Here is a 17,496-nt window from a genome sequence, read left to right on the forward strand (position 1 = left end):
CTTTCTTAGCAAAAGTTCCTGGAGTTGAGTTGCCTGTTTTGTTCAGAAGTTCTATCCGGTTACATCAGCCTCGTTGGTAGTATATTAGGGTGCTGCTCGTGGGCCCACACATCGTCATCATGTGCTTTTAGTCTGCTTAGTTTTTGCCAAATTCTGCTCAAAATGCTCCCTCCACCTGAAGACTTCTTGGCGGTTTGGCCGCTGTCTCCGCGCATCCCTTCAGGACGAGCTCGGAGAAGAGCTGCTGTGATTGCTTCCTAAACGTCCTCCTGCTCTACGCTCGCCACCCTCTGCTGGGTCCTTGGCTGAGCTGTGATGTCCTGGCCGTCTTCACTGTCCCCCTGGCTGGGGTGACATATAGACAGCTCTTATCTCTCGTACTGGAGTGTAGCGTCTGGGGGACAGGGATGGGGTCTGGCTCACCGTGGGGTCTTTGGACCCTCCCCTGGAACTCTTCACCAAGCTGGGCCTGAAGCTCATTTGCCAAGAGAAGGGACAGACCAGGTTTGTGCAGTAGTGCGCTGGGCACCACTGAGCAGAGACATGCTGGCAGGACAGGTCACAGCACATGTCAGAACGCTGTGTGAGCAAAACACGCAGGTGAAGCTGGGAGGTGACGTTACAGACAGCCCGGGGGATGCTCATGGGAGCCCACGAGCCGGTTGATTCTCCCAGGTGTGGTCCTATAGCTGCCCCACCCACACCTGACCCCCACACACGTTGGGGGTCATCTCCAGGTCCTTCAGCACCAGCTCAGAGCTGAATCACGTGAATGCTGGCCAGACACTCTGTGTGTGTGTGTGTGTGTGTGTGTGTGTGTGTGTGTGGTTTGTCGTGTCCCCTTCCCTTAATGAACACAATACTCTGCCTTTCTCGCAGACCAGAGCGCTGTGCAGCTGTGGGTCTGGAGGCTCTCATTCTAGTGCTGTAAGTCTGTCCACAAATATCGTGAGTGTGGACCACGTGCCAGATAGTGTGGTGAACAGTGGCGTTATGTTGGGAAACAGCGACCCTGGTGCTGCCTTCGAGGGGGGGATTGCAGAGCGAGAGTCGGCCTCCCCATGTCTGTGATGCCATTTCCCAGTTTATCTCTTAGGGACGTGATGTCTGAGAACTCGCAGCCCCATCAGGGGCCCGGGGTGATGTTCTGAAGTGAAAGGTCTTCCTGCCTGTGAAGGGTCTCCTTTTCCCCTGAGCTTGGTGAGCAGGTGTGCATGAAAAAGAGGTACCGCACCTGCGTCAAAATGTACCCCCCAGAATTCAGGAAGAGTCTATTTCTTTGGGTAACGTGCATCTGGAAGAAATAGAAAATGGCTATTTCCCAATTATCATTAAGGTGTATTAAGCCAACATTCGTGTATATTTTTCTCTCCTTCATTCACTCAAGGACTTGGAAGGAAATCGCTCCCCTTGCATTAACACCGTGTCTGTGTGACTTCTTCCAAGAGCCATTGGGTGCCCTGCAGATACATTTGACTCAGTGGGGATTGACGGCCCCGCCTTACCCCTGCAGGACCTAGACAGTGGGGGAGCTATCTCTACACGTCCAACTTGATTGCCCAATGCATTTATATTGGTTGACCAGTTGGCTGGATTGTTGCATGTATTTTTCTTTGTTCTACTAATGACCTGAACTTTGTAACATGCTGATTAGAAAGTTCCAAAATGTAGAAAGAAAACCAACAAAGCGTGTATGTGTCTCATGAAACTAACTGGCCCAGGCCTCTGCTCAGGACATCCGTGAGCAAGTCAGACAGAGCAGACTTATCCCTGTGCTGACGGCCCAGACCCATCAGACCATCATCTTTCCAGGAAGCAGTGGTCTCTGTTTGCTTCTTAGGCAAACTCCAGCTTTTAAACATTTCCAACGGAGAAATGCGATTGGTTTGTTTTTTTTTGGGGGGGGGGGTGCTTTTGCTAATATGACTTAATAGGCTACAGCTAGCTTCTTGGAAACCAAACCATCTTTTCAATAAGGCTGAAAAATTTTTTCCTTTGGCTGAAAATTAATGCCTTCAATTTTAGAAGAACTCTACATAGAGGTTTGTAGCTCAAACGAGCCCCAAATGAGTAAAAGCACACCCTGGAGAATTGTCTGATGTGATAGAGGCAAGAGGCCTTAGCTCTTAAAATTGTTTGGATCAAATATAAAGAACAAATTCAAATTTTAATTTAATTTCTTTCTGTAATTTTAATCATCTCAGAGATGAAGTGCTTTTCAGATTCTATTATTTTTTACTCTAATCGCAGATTCTCTCTGATATAAGAGAATAATTGCACATTTTATTAGGTTTGTAGGTTAACTGAGAACAGTCATCTGCGGGAGGGGGTAGTTCTCTTTTTGACTTGTTCATTGGTGGTGTTTTACATAGTTGGGCGTGTCTGACGTTTTTCTTCTATCAGTTTCTATCCATTTTCTTTAGAAAGCGTAGACTTCCACTTGCATTCCTTGCATCCCAGCGGGGTCATGGTTTGCTACTCTGCCCTGCTGCCGGAGCTGAGAGCAAGAGGAAGAACGCTTTGGGGTCGGGGTGTGCGTGAAGAGAATCACACTTCTGTGTGAGATGTCGCTTGAGGAGGAGGTGGTGCTTGTGGTGGCGGCACGTTGTCGTGTTTGTAACTTACTCTGGCGAACAGTTGGCATTGTTTTAGGGCGTGAGGACGGAGTGGGCTAACTGCCCAGTTCTAATCATTCAAGAAACGCTGATGTTATTATAGCTCCATCTTCAGACTCAGGCCTCCCCCGCTTAGCTCCCCATGTCCCCAGGGACAGAGCTACTGAGCAAGGGGTGCTGGCAGTGACAAGGTGGTTCACTCCTCACTTGCCCTCTGCCGCGTACCTACCCTCCCCCCCCAACACACACCGGAGCCGCTTCCGTTGCTTCTGCTGCCTGAGTCACGTGGGTAAATGAGCTGCAGCCCTTGTCGGCTGAACACTTTGTTGGATGTGTGGACAATTTAAAAAGGGAAGGCCTAGTCTTCACCCTGCAAGAACTGGAAATCTTTTTTTTAAAAATAACTAACTAACTAAATAAATAAATAAAATTTAATTTATTTATTTATTTATTTATGGCTGCATTGGGTCTTTGTTGCTGTGCGCGGGCTTTCTCTAGTTGTGGTGAGCAGGGGCTACTCTTTGTTGCGGTGTGCGGGCTTCTCATTGCAGTGGCTTCTCTTGTTGTGGAGCACGGGCTCTAGGTGCGGGCTACAGTAGTTGTGGCGTGCAGGCTCAGTAGTTGTGGCACGTGGGCTCAGTAGTTGTGGCTCATGGGCTCTAGAGCGCAGGCTCAGTAGTTGTGGTGCACGGGCTTATTAGTTGCTCCGCGGCATGTGGGATCTTCCTGGACCAGGGCTTGAACCCATGTTCCCTGTGTTGGCAGGCAGATTCTTAGCTACCACACCACCAGGGAAGTCCAAGAACTGGAAATCTTATTGGTGTTCACTTACATTCGTATTCAGTAGGTATGAAAATTAGCATAAATTATTATACCATTTAATGGGTTGGTACAGAAAGAAACCCTCTACTAAATTATACACGGAAACAATCCAACACAGGACTTTAAGCGAAGGGCTGATAAATTCAAACAAGGACACATCAGCCAAAATTTTCTTCTGACTCTCATCCCATCTCCATCCTGAAGACCCTGAGAGGCACTGAAGCCAGGAGCTCACAGAGGATGTTCCCAGCCAGGACTGGCGCAGAGCTTGTGGGGGCATCCGCAGTGGAGAGAGGCGTTCCTGGTGCTTGGCGGTGAGTCCAAGAGTCAGGTAGACACTAAGATACGGGCTTTTTCTCCTACCTTTCGGAATGCTTGTCCACCATTAGCATTTATCCAGTCTTCATGGCTGTCTTGTGAGGCCGATGGCAGTGGTGACACCCCCAAATTACAGGCAGGACACTGAGAACCAGGGGACAGAGTAACACTGTTGGGTCCTCAAGGTTGGGGGTGGAGACCCTGGCCCGGCCTGATGGCTCAGCAGAACGAAGTGAGAATTCCAGCCGTGTGTGTCCAAGTAGCCAAGAGCGGGGCAGGGTGGTGAGTGGGCAGGCCCTGGAGGTAGACAGCTGTGTCCAGTCCTGTCTCAGCCACTCGTTAGCTTTGTGACCCTGCACACATGTTGATCTTCCTGAGCCTGGCCTCGTCACCCCTGAGATGGTCAGGATACTGGTGCCGGTTTCTCAGCGTTGCAGTGAGGGTGACATGAATCGTCAGTGTAGGGAAGGTTACTGATGACTAAATCGTACCTCCTAAATCAGCACTTGCTGCTCCTATACTGTTGTTATTCTTTTTATTGTTATTGGAGTCTCATATTTTTGCTTTCAACTTAAAAGTATGAATTTTAGAGCATAAGGAGTGTTAGAAATCTTCACTGTTTCCCACAGAGGAAGAGAAACAGAACCAGGGAGGTTGTCCATCTAGATGAACAGAGGCCAGGACCCCATTTTGGCCCTGTCGTTTGATTCCTGTCACGTGACGTGTTCCCCACGGAATGCAGCTTGTTCATTCATTCACACGTGGTCATTGCTGGAGCTCCCTTCCCCACGGCTTTAATCATGGGAACCCTGGAAACTTATAGGGAAGAGAACACAGGGTCCAGGGGATGGGGGGGGGGTGCCTGTCCAAGGAAGGGTGGAATTTTCTTAGCAACCACAGGACCACAGAGGCTTCCGTTGAGGAAAATAATCAATGAACAATCAAGAATAAGAATAGAAAAGAGTTGTTGTTGACCCAAACTGAGGACTATAGCCCAGAAGCCAGCTTCCCAGAATTCTCTGAGAAACTTCTCTGGAGAAGCAGGGTTTTCAGCACAGTTTTACGTCTTGTCAGAACAAAGAACGTTCAACAAGTCAGGGAGACATTTCTTCAAGTTTTCAAAAAACAGACCAGCACGTACACAGCGAGTCAGCATGGCCTTGGCACCAGGGAAGGGAGGCTTATCATCAAAGGAGGACCAGCGCTGGCATCCCAGGAAGAGGGGCATTTAATCTTTATTTTGAACATGGACATTCTTTACTTTTGGGCAATGTGTGCTTCTCTTTAATTATTAAAGCAGACATACAGTGTATGTTTGATAGACCCCAAAGGCTGTTTTAGTTAGCATCAAATTCAGGTTAACTCATGTAAGCCAGAATGACTTCCCCAGACCTCAATATGTGAGAATTTCTTTTTTTTTTATTTTAAAGAAACAGCTTTATACAAGATATAATTTCATATACCGTACAGTTCACCTCTTTAAAGTGTACAATTAATGGTTTTTAGTATATTCACAGATGTGCAACCATCACCACAGTCAATTTTAGAACATTTTCATCACCTCAAAAAGAAGCCCCATACCCTTTATCTATCACCCCACTAACCCACCAAAGTACAAGCAGGAAACTGAGAACCAGAGGACAAAGTAACATTGTTGGGTTTTTGTTACATTGCTTGAAAAAAAAAATTACGACACCGAAGGTATCGCTGCTTTAGAGTCCATCTGTAGTATATACCAGTTCAGTTTAATGAGACACTGTGTGTGTGTGTGTGTGTGTGTGTGTGTGTGTGTGTGTGTGTGAAAATGAAGGGGAGAGAGCAGGTGTTTGCTGTGACTTTGGTCACTGTGACACTGCTCTAGCCGCCCCCTCTGTCACATTCCCTTGACTGGGGGCCCAGTTTGGTCGATGAGTCCCATTTTGGGCTGCGAGTTGGGTGGAATCATAAGGTTCCTTCCCTGTTGTGGGCCGAGGACTCAGAGCCGTCTGCGTAGAGCTGGGAGCCCCTCTCTAGGAGCAACCCCCTCTACATCTCAGGTTTCTCATCTGGAACTTTCTTCACTCTAACCACCCCCTGCATCTGGTACCAGCCCTAACCCCTTGGTCAGGTATCTGGTGAGCTCTGCCTTGGTCCCCTTTCCAAGCTCAGCATCAGGCGCTCTGCCCTGAAGGCGGCGTGGTCCCACCCAACGAGGTGGATGTAGCAGGTGCTGGTGGCATCGACCCCGCTTACCAGCCCGTAAGCAGCAGCCTTGCTATTTAGGCAGTGGTACAAGAGGTTACAAAATGTGGTAACCCCATACACGTGGCTGTTCCTGAATTCATTTCCTCTGAAACGTACCAGGTGGAATCAAAGGTTGTGATTTGGGCTTCTCTGAACAGGCAAATGAATACTCTTAATCTTGCACTTTCTTTAACCAAACTGCAAGATGATCATTATTCACTTAGTATGATAAGTGTGTCCTTGAACATGAAATGAAAACTGTTCATTATAATTAAGAAGGAGGAGAAAGAGACCTGTGTTTTTTAAAAAATTATTTATTTATGTGTTTGTTTATTCATTTATTCATTTATTTTTGGCTGTGTTGGGTCTTCGTTGCTGCACGCGGGCTTCTCATTGCGGTGGCTTCTCTTGTGGCGGAGCACGGGCTCTCAGCGCGTGGGCTTCAGTAGTTGTGGCACGCGGGCTCAGTAGTTGTGGTGCACGGGCTTATTTGCTCTGTGGCATGTGGGATCTTCCCGGACCAGGGATTGAACTTGTGTCCCCTGCATTGGCAGGTGGATTCTTAACCACTGCGCCGCCAGGGAAGTCCTGGGACCTATGTTTGAAGTCCCAAAAAAATCATTTAAGAAATGGGTAATTCAACAGACATTTGTTTGTTACCTGTTGTGTTTGGTGCAACGGGATTTGACGTTGAGTAAAGCAAGTCCCTAACACCGGGTAGCTCAGGGCCCAGTCATGGAGACAGAAGGACACAGCTGACTGCGTTTCAGACCAGACTTTATTCAAAGAAGCACTATTACAATGGCCTTGATCAGTTAGAAGACCAAGTTACAGATTAAGCCTGTGGTAGACTCAGCGGGCTGCTGTTATAATTGGCTGTTATAGTTCATTTCTTCTGGGGGTGCACGGTGTATTGGGGTTCGTGTCCTCTCTTTACACAGACCCACATGTGGGTGGTCACTATGCCGGTGTGCCCACCAGCCCAGGACCTGCTGCCCCAGGTGCTTGATGGCTGGCCATCTCTCTCTGCCACTGTCCAGGACTTTAGCAGATGTCCAGAACCATCAGTCATTTTCGTGCTCTGCCTGGAGAGTGGTAGAATGCTGCTGTTTCTTTCTTTTATTCCCCCAGTCCCTTTATGCTTTAGAACAGTTTCAAGTTCAAAGCAAAACTGAAGGAAAGAGACAGAGATTCCCCTATGCCCCTGCCCCTCACATGCATGGCTTCCCCCACTATCAACATCCATCCCCCGCCAGAGCGGTACCTTTGTCACAACCAATGACTCTACACGGACACGTCATAACCACTCAGAGCCCATCGTTGACGGTAGGGTGCACTCTTGGTGTTGTATGTTCTATGGGTTGGGACAAATGTACCTCTTGATTTTAACAGTCTTACATGGGTGGTAATGAAGAAGAAAAGCATTATCCTTTCCTGCTATTGACACCAAGAATTAGTGGCTTTTATGTAGTATAGGCTTTAGCTTTGAGAAGGGTCTATGCTATTTGGTAGAAAGAGCTTTGTTTAATTTACCTCCATTCCCACCCAACAAATCCCACTTCGAAATAAAAAAGTAAAGGAATGGAAAAGAGAGAGGCACTAAGTCCCTGGATGTCAGAACGTAGACTGGCTACCGCCATCCCCGGGGCTCTCAGGGCTCCTGGCTGTTTGGATTAGGACTGGGGTGAAGGTCGGCAGTGGGCAGGCTGACCCCTTTTTCAGAGTGCAGGTAGTTACAGCTTGGCCTGCTTGTTGGATTGGTAACCAGGTGGCCTTTGTGCCAGGCACCGGTGACTGGTGAAGGGCAGGTGTAATTAAGATCATTCTCTTAAGCACCTTGCTCGTCATTCATTTTCAGCGTTGCATCAGCTCGTGATGCCTGGTCCTGATGGAGCCGCAAGCTTGCTCCAGAACATCAGAGCTCAAGCGCTTCTCGGCTTTCCTCTGGGCTCTGTTTCCGGTACCCACCTGCCCCGCAGCAGAGGCCAGGCATGCTGTTTTGAAACAGTAGTGAAATTTACACTGGGGAACAGTAAATGTATGTTAACTTCAAGGAAGGCAGACACTCCTGAGAGGGTCTTGGGGGCCTTAATAAAGCATTTCAAGGAAGCGGAGTATCGAATTCATGCTTTTTGTGCTAAAAACATTAAGGTATTTAAATGTGTTATTCTGATCCCTGTTGCCTCCTGGGAACAGGAAGATCCAATATCTTTTATTGAAATCCCAGCCTTCCTCGACCGCGCCGTTCTTTTGAGCCTAGTACAGGAAGAAACAGAGTCTATAACCACTCGACGTCGGTGAATATAAAACTGTGTGTAATTCACAACATACAACCTAGTAAAGTTTTTATAAAATGCGGTTGCCCAGATCTTAATGGATTCGACACCATTTAATGGAGATGTTAGGTTTTCAGAAGCCAGCCTCCTGTCTGAGCGCCCCTTGAATTGCTCTGTTTCCCGGACACATGATAAAATTGTCACGGACGCAAGTACGGATGATAAATTCTGAACCCCCAAGCAGGGTATCCTGATTTCAAAGGGGTCCCTTTCTCAATTGCAGAGTAAGCTGATCTTCAGCAGACGGGGTGTGTCCTCCCTTTACCGAGAGCCCTCTGAAAGCTTGAGGTGCCCCGAAGCATTTACGGCCGTGGCGCAGGATCAGGTTATAAGGGTTTTTGTTCACTTAATAAGGAGGATCAAGTTCCCTCTCCACTCGCAGCGTTAGATGGTTGGTCTGCACCCCTGAGGCTGGGGAGGACGGGTGGGGGGGGGGGCGTCACCAGGCAGGTAGTCGTTGAGGTCAGTGATAAATAGATTGCTTCATCTCAGTTGGTACCATCCTTCCCTTTGAAATTCCTGTTTGTTGAGGAAATTTTTAGAGTTTGGAATCAAGATGTAGAGGCTGTATTAGGATGACTTCGGATGACCAGAAGATCTGGTCTTAAAATTTTTCATCCTTAAACACCGGGTGATTCATCCCAGTGAAAGTGCACGAGCGAGTTTGTTTTTCAAGGTCCAAACGTAGGAGAATCAGGACTGTATTTTGTGCAGTGCATGTGTGTGTACAGCCCTGAGATATCAGGGACCCCTTCAAACTTTATGTGATTCTTAAATATTAAACATTGAATGAGGTAAATGAACCTTTTAAACAACAAGGGTATTATTAGTAGTAAAGGTTAATATGTTGTTATAGTGGCAAATTTATATAAATGGTATTTTTTAAAAGCCTCTCAAGGTCTCTTTTGCTTCCACCCTTCTTCCTCCTCCCTTCTTGTTCCCCTTCTCCCCCTCCCCCTTTCTTCCCCTTCCCCTTTCTCCCCCTCCCTCCCCCTTCCTCCTTCTTCTCCTCCCCCTTTTTGATAGAGCTTGAAGATGAACTCAACTTCTGCTTTTGAAAGTTGAGTTGTACCTAAAGAGTCTTTTCTGGAGTGTGGAATCATTTACCCTTAATATTTTTGAAAAATGAATAGTTAGACCATGTTGAAAATCATCTTTGCACTTATAGGACGCCATGGAAATTTTCAGCTTTCTGCAGTTTGAATTTAATATATGCCCACATATATATATTAAGTTCCTAAAATGACCACAGAATTGCTCCACTAGGATATAAAGCAAGATGACAGGGCATCTGCCTGAGTCCTGCCCCACCCGGCGCAGTCAGAATCGTCATATTGCGCCCGTCGTATGCACTCAACCTTCAGTGTGATCAAAGGGAGGCCGCCCGATGGCTGAAACTGGCAAAATACTGGAAATGTTATCAGAACTTGTACATTTCAGCCATACCAAAATAAGTAATGCCATTGGTATATCTGGGCCCTTAGATTCGTTTCTCAGCAAATCCAGTGGCATGTTGGCCTGTATTTCAGTAGGGTTGGCTGAATCACATCAGGGTTCATCGTTATTTCATGCAGATATTTATCACCAATAATGAGATACAGGCCATCATTTCATTCAATCAGCAAGTTCAGTGCTTACTCTACTAACCACTGAGTTGAATAGTTATTAACAGGGCAAAGGTACTGAGGTATTCGAGATTGCGATAGAGCGTGATTTCAGACTTAATCCTTGTGCAAAGAGCAAATACACGGTGAGGTGCTTAAATAGAAAGACTTTGGAGGATTTGTGCCACCCGGCATTCCCAAGACCATCTGTAAAGACTGGGTAAGCCGGTGTCTGCTACGCCTTCAAAGTGCTTATGCAAGATGATACTCGGGGACTCACTGTTGGCTTATAATAGTCAAAGCATCATGATTGAGAGAGGCCGGGGAAAGAGAGCAGGCTTACGTGCTGGCCTTTCCCAGGAGAGCCCAATGCCAGAGAGCGTTGCCAGCCATATGTCATTAAGAGCTGTCGCAAAAAGCCTGTAATAAGCTTATAATGTTTCCAAGGATATTAGTAGAAAACAGAATCAAGATCATTTGCTTGTTTGGTCAGGAAGTTTGCACACAGTGTCCGTTCCTAGACCACGGGAAAAGTGGGATGTTTTTATCTGCTTCCGAGGGTGGTAAGTTTAGATCTTACAGAGGCATCTGGTCATTTTTGGAATGCTTTCATTCACCATGTTTCTAGGTCTGTTACTTAACATGGAAGTTAACATTTTTGTGTGAGTAGAACTATATTTTTTTCCTCTTGTTCATAGTTAACAGTTAGAGATGTAATTAGTCTTAGAATCATGATTGTGGTAGTTAGTTCCCATTGATTGAAAGTCCACTGTATGAATCGTGGATTAGCAGTGAGGTTGGGGTGAGGGGCGGGCAGGATGTGAAGGAAGGAAAGGTAAATCTAAGAGATGAACAAACACACCCCACAGAATGGATGTGGCCAATTATACTGAAAATATAGAGTTCATAGAAATAAATACACCTGTTAGAAAATTTGGGGATCAGTCCTTAAAACATTGGTGGCCCCCCCCCATGTGGTCTGTCATCCTTTCTGCTCTTTTATGAGGCAGCCAATGAGGTTAGAGAAGGAATAGTAACTTTAGTCCTATGGCATTTTGTAGGAAACCCCACCTTTTATATTACCAATCAGATGTGGTTTTGAAAGTTTTTTTTAGCTTTTATATTGGAGTATAGTTGATTTACAATGTTGTGTTAGTTTCAGGTGTACAGCAAAGTGATTCACATACATATATCTATTCTTTTTCGGATTCTTTTCCCATTTAGGTTATTACAGAGTATTGAGCAGAGTTCCCTGTGCTACACAGTATGTCCTTGTTGATTATATTAGTGTGTATATGTTAATACCAAACTCCTGATTTATCCCTCCCCCCTACCTTCCCCCTTTGGTAACCATAAGTTTGTTCTCTAAGTCTGTGAGTCTGTTTCTGTTTTGCACATAAGTTCATCTGTATCATTTTTTTAAGATTCCACATATACGTGATATATGACATTTGTCTTTCTTTGTCTGATTTCCTTCACCTAACATGATCATCTCTAGGTATATCCAGGTTGCTGAAAATGGCATTATTTCACTCGATTTCAGATGTGGTCTTGAAATTTTTAAGTATCGAGAGAAACCCCAAAGGATTGGAGGGTCTTCATAGCACCTTAGTCTTCAGAGGAAATGCTGGGCTAGGACAGAACCCTTCACTGCTGAAGCCGCCGCGGCTAGAAACCCTCATCCCTGAAAGAACCCTCGGGTGGGGTGCCACTTTCTCAAAGCCTTCCCCTCGTGGACGGCATTTTTCTCTGCAAGTTTTCATGCTGCGTTTTAGAGTATGTTCTGCACGAGCCCCCATTTGTGAGGCTGCCTCTTGGTCAGGCACTGTATTCTTTACTTGTAAGTTTTTATGATGAGGGAGCACTTCGGTCTCCTCTAGAACCATTGAGTGATTGAGTTTAAATTTCACTTCTTTGTACCCACAAATAAGCCAGCCCACACACAGGCTCCAGTTGGGTTCCACTAGACACGCCCCCATCCTCCTGCTACCCGTCTCCCCTGAGTTCCACCTTTGCTGCTGGGCTCCAGGGCCCATCCCAAGCTTGCCTTTTGGAGCTTCAGGCTATGGTGAAATGCACCGCAAACTGGGACACGTGGTTAAGTGTGACAGCCTTACACATCTTGGGTCAGAGCACAGATGTAGGACATTCGAGAAGAGGGTAACTGTCCAAGAAGCCTGGACCACTGGCCCTACGTAAGTGCACCAAATATATCTAGAGAAAGAACACAGGGGTCAGAGGGATGTTAGTAAGGCAGCCATGGAAACATTTATTAAGCAGGTGTATGATCGTTCAGTTATTTTTAGATTTTAGACTCCTATGTTAGGTGTTTGTATATTACAAACTCTATATGATATTAAATTTTTTTAAACTGTATGAAATTTTTAAGGTGCTACAATTCTTAAAACATTCAGGATAACTGACTGCTTATAAGAAATGAGGTGTAATGCTTTTTTCAGTGGTTTTTTAATCAAAGAAAAATCTCTTTCATGGGATAGTATCTTTAAGTTAATGGAAAAATAGAAACTTTCACAAATGAAATCATGTATGTTGGTATCTGCATCATTAAAAAAAAAAAAAACCTAGGAAGTCTTGTATACCTTATTTTGGTTAGTATTTTTCCGTCTCACCCACATATGTGAGGCACTCGGACAGGAAGCTATTTTAAAGGAAATTCCAACCAAAATCTGTACTTACTCGTTTGGGTTTAAAAGCAAAGAACCACCTACATATGTCAAGCTTGAAAAAAAAGAGGATGAAATTCACTGTTTCTGCTAATTAATTTTGTTATTCTATGAAAATGTTACATGACTCTTGTGCTATGGAAATATAAACTTAGCTAACTAAAACGCTGAGCAAGAGAGAACGTGTTATCCTGTCCAGAACGGCGCTGGCTGCTTCAGTGTGGTCTACGGACAGTAGCATCCGGGTCACCAGGAACTTGTCAAAATGCGCATTCCTGGGTCCCACCCCAGACTTCCCGATCAGAATCTGTACTTTTACAAGCTTTCTAGGTGGTTCTGACGGTCACTTAAATATTGAGACTCAGTGATCTCGGGCAGTGGTCTTCAGACGTCCATTTCAGTCATGAGGACTGTCCACATGGAATAAAGAGGTTTGGAAGTTGAGTTAGTGGACGTGTGTAGTGCGTCTGGTTGATTGGTAAGTGTTGCGGCCCTGGTCGAAGTTCTCTTGGGTGCCCCTGGGTGGAGAGCCTTGTAACACCCCTGGTTCATCTAGCTCAGTTTACAAATCAGTCATGGAGATCTAGCCCCTTTTTGACAAATGGGGCAGCTGAGCTCTGAGAAGGGAAGGGATTTGGTTAAGCTTGATTTTGCAAATATCAAAATTTAAAAACTCTGGTGATATTGCAAATCCAAATTTTAAAAACTCACTCTGAGACCAGGGCTTTTGTAGATCAAGTAAATTAGTACATGGATACTAATCTTATAAAAGTTACCAAAGGTTTTACTTAACGGTTATATTTGAAATAACTTTTAAAAGTGAGTTTTAAAATTTCAGGAATATGTGTCTCATAAAATGAGGGACTCCAGGATACTGGATATTTTTAAATCAAAAGGAAAATTTGTTTTGTATTTTAAAATCTGTTGTGTTAGCCAAAAAGTGGGTAGAATACCTCTCCAGTTGATTGAAGATCTTTTTTTAAAAAATTAATTAATTAATTTATTTATTTATTTTTGGCTGTGTTGGGTCTTCATTTCTGTGCGAGGGCTTTCTCTAGTTGCAGCAAGCGGGGGCCACTCTTCATCGCAGTGCGCGGGCCTTTCACTATCGCGGCCTCTCTTGTTGCGGAGCACAGGCTCCAGACGCACAGGCTCAGTAGTTGTGGCTCACGGGCTTAGTCGCTCCGCGGCATGTGGGATCCTCCCAGACCAGGGCTCGAACCCGTGTCCCCTGCATTGGCAGGCAGATTCTCAACCACTGCGCCACCAGGGAAGCCCGATTGAAGATCTTTGAGTTGATATTTTTATTCATAATGCACCAAAATAGGTTATACAAGTGACCCAGCACCTAGCTTGGCTCAGATATGGTCTGGAATTCTTATTATATGGGTTGAATGTATTATATGCTGGGACTACTTACTTCAGTGTGGCTTGTGATTCCAGGTCACAAATGAAGATTTAAAGAGAGCTCTTAGTGCTTCCTGGTAACTCGGTCTACTAAAATACTACGTATGGCTTCAGCGTAGTGAAGCCTATTCAGTTCTGTAAAAATTAGCTGTTTGACATCTGTTTTGAACCCCTTGTGTGTGTTAGAATTATGTTTTCTCAAGGCATTACAGCTGAGGGCGCAATAAATCGTGGATGAGAACTTCATGCTTCCAAAACACTGGGATATGACTTGGTTTATATACCCCAGTCAGGGTTTCTCTTTACTCTTTGCTTTTTGGGAAAAGGCAGCTTTTGGATTTGCATCGATTTTACTTTAAGCCATCAGAATTAGGACTTCACTGGACCTACCTGAGATACGGATCTCAGAGAGGCAAGCGCAGTGAGCGTGTTGGACTTGCTACCGTCTCACGTTGGTTGGCTTACTGCTAACACCCCAAAAAGAAAAGCGACAGCTGCAACCTCGGATTTTCTCAGCACCTTCTCTGGTCCACCACCTCTGCCCTTCAACCTCCCAAAACACCATATTCGTATGGCTGAGCGTCCGCCCCTGGGCTCCCTTTTCTCCAGACCACACCTGGTCACCTTGCTTGGTCACCTGGGTGGCACATAGGCTCTCAAGGAGCTGCAGCCTCAGGCCTGTCCAGTGCTGTTGAAAGGTCTGTTCACGCTCCCTCGTGATGTCTTTGTGGAAGCAGAAGAAGAGATCAAGATGGAATGATGGTACTGTTAGGGGAAGTTCTATTGGGTTGGCCAAAAAGTTCGTTCGGTTAAGGAATCCATTGTTCAGTAAAGTTGGTGAAAGTGAAAAATGTCTTCTATTTTTACTTAAAACTGAATGAACTTTTTGGCCAACCCAGTACTTCAAGGAGCGGATAATTGTCCTTGAAGAGTGACTAATGTCATCACGGAGAGACATGATGAACGCAGAGATCCCCGGAGTCCCTGCGTTCACAGTACCCTAGTGTCTTCCTCGTTGCTTTGTAAAGCCCCTAGGCCAGAAGAAAATGGAACAGTTTCTAACTATTGGGTAGGTAAAGGCAAACAGTTGAAGAAGGATTCTGTCCTAACCACTGAGCAGACGTTTGAAACAAGAATGCACAGAAATGCAGAGAGATCATACTTAATTTCTTTCATCCTTAAGCGACTGTAACCATTTCCGATGGAAAGGTGGGGGGGGGGCACCTGTAGGGCACTCTTCAGCTTCTCAAACCTTGACCTGAGAGTAGATGCTGCCCCCCTCACTTCCTGTTCCACAGTGACCTTTCCTGGGACATTTGCTTTGTATCCCGGCAACCATGAACACTCAGCTTCGCAAAGATAGATCATAAAGAGGAATGTAGTGTGAGCTAGTGCTGAAACTGTGAGCTCTTTCCAGCTGGTGTTTTGTACCGCCTGACAGATGCTGTGCTTCCCTTGGACATTGGTAATTACCCCTTCAGTACCCCCAGGGCGCACACACACCGTCTGGGAATCATGGGTCAGATGGCGTGCACTTCTCAGGTGTGTCCGTTTATTTTTTCCAATAACTGAGATTTTTGGGTGAGGTAGGAGACAACATTTGTTTCACACCTGCTAGTTAACATATGGCTTCACATAAATACATCACAACCATGAGGCGCGGGTGGTTATCATTTTTCCCCATTTCATTGATGAAAGACAAGGACTCGTAGAATGATTTCCCTGTTTAAATCATTAGTAGGGGGCCCAGGAAAAGGTCATGCCCAGCCATTTAAATTTGAATCCTCAGCTGTTTTCTCTGTACCACGTTTGATCTCTGCTTCTATCGAGTTCAACGATGGGACGAGAAATCACATTTGTGTAGCAAATGAGAATTACCGGCTGCGTCTGCCAATTAGAAATTTAATGAGAAAGAGGAATGTAGAGATGAGCCCTTGGATCCAGGTAGCAGTCGCATGCACTTGGAGGGGACAGACAGAGCTTACACCCCTGTATGTTAAAATTGTTTAATTGCTTTCACGTAGTGGACTAGAAGCTCAGGGATAAACAGTGAAAGCTTCCAGTAATTTCCTTTCAGGCTACATTAAAGTAGGTCTGTCATCTGCTGCCAGGGAGATGGTGGTTTGTTCTGTTCTGCTCTCAGCTGTCTAGAAGACCCTCCTTGGAAGCTCTTTTTAAGTTCTGCAGCTTGCCTGTTAAATGACGGATGGAGGACCCGACTGAGCCAACAGAAACCGGGCTTTAGGAGGAAAGAGGTGATCGGTGTCGTCATACTTCAGCCTTGTTAGTATCTGGAAGAGGAGTTACATTTGTTCTGCTCTAACCCGAAGGACACGATTAGGACTTTTAACTATGCTTATCAACAACAAAAAAGCAGTAATAATTTTCAGTGGTTGCAACTTCCCCAAGGAGGCAGTAAGTTCCAACCCATCACTGAAAATACCTGTGGAAATGATGCAAGAGAGAGTAGGTCACACGACATGGTTCCTACAGCCCTTTTGACACTTAGATTCTGTTTTTCCAACTTGCTCGTCCTCATTTCTTTGTAACTGAGCAAAGGCTTCCAGAATACCTGTCTGCGAGTTCAGCTTGCTGTCTCACCAAACGCATTTCCTTCCAGGGTTGGTAAAATTGAAGTTTTCTGTTGGAAACAGGTATTTCTGTGGGTTGGAGGCCATATGAAAATGCTACTGAGAGAGTCTTTGAGGGTCCCTTCTAGCTTGTAACTGCAGTCCACACATAGGTGCGGAGGTCTCTCTCCGGGAAGCTCAGAATGGTCTTTTGCTCTGTGTGTGTGTGTGTGTGTGTGTGTGTGTGTGTGTGTGTGTGTGTGTGTGTGAGTTTGAGTGATTTAGGGATTTACCTGTAAATTTCACAGATCAAATATCAGCTTACCAATTTAAAATGTAGAATAGGTCAGTCCTGATGTACTAGTGGTTTTATCATGTTGTTTTATTATCTGGTCTTATACCCTGAACAAACACTTCCTCATAATTAACATTGCTGTGCTTTGGATGCCGTAGATTTATACTGGCTCTTCTTCCCAGGGGGGCTTATGGAAAATAGCCCAGCTTTGTTGATTCTCTGTGGAAACAACCCCTCTTAGGTACTGGCTACTTTACCTTCTCCTTTGGGGCCGTGCTTGTGCGCAGTTCAGTTTTTATAGACCTGCTGCCCTGGGGCTCCTCTTCTTCGACCCTCTGCCTTGACTGCCCTTCAAACGCTGCCTCTATCTCTGGGGTAGGGATGGAGGAGTCTTTCTTCTTTCCTCTCACACACTAGTTCTCTTTCTGCACTTCTCAAGCCCTGCCAATTTTCGTTCCCTTCTCTGAAAGCAGGTTTTATAGAAAATTCCCTTGCCAGCCCTGGGTTATGTATGGTGGACGGCAAAGCCAAACTGGGGTCTGTGCTAGTTTTCTGATTTATCGGGAAGACATAGCCTAAGACCTCTGTAACCAGCTTCGCTGCCTTGCTCATTCGGGAGGGC

The 17,496-nt window shown here is 45.6% G+C and overlaps 1 protein-coding gene across 3 annotated transcripts in view; it reads left to right on the forward strand.

Moving 5' to 3' along the window:
* Positions 1-17,496, forward strand: part of LOC309615431 (phospholipid-transporting ATPase IB) — a 537,980-nt gene that overhangs the window by 308,792 nt on the left and 211,692 nt on the right. The window lies entirely within an intron of this gene.

This window comes from Balaenoptera borealis (assembly GCF_965194805.1).
Source record: "Balaenoptera borealis genome assembly, chromosome: 18".
NCBI lineage: Eukaryota > Metazoa > Chordata > Mammalia > Artiodactyla > Balaenopteridae > Balaenoptera > Balaenoptera borealis.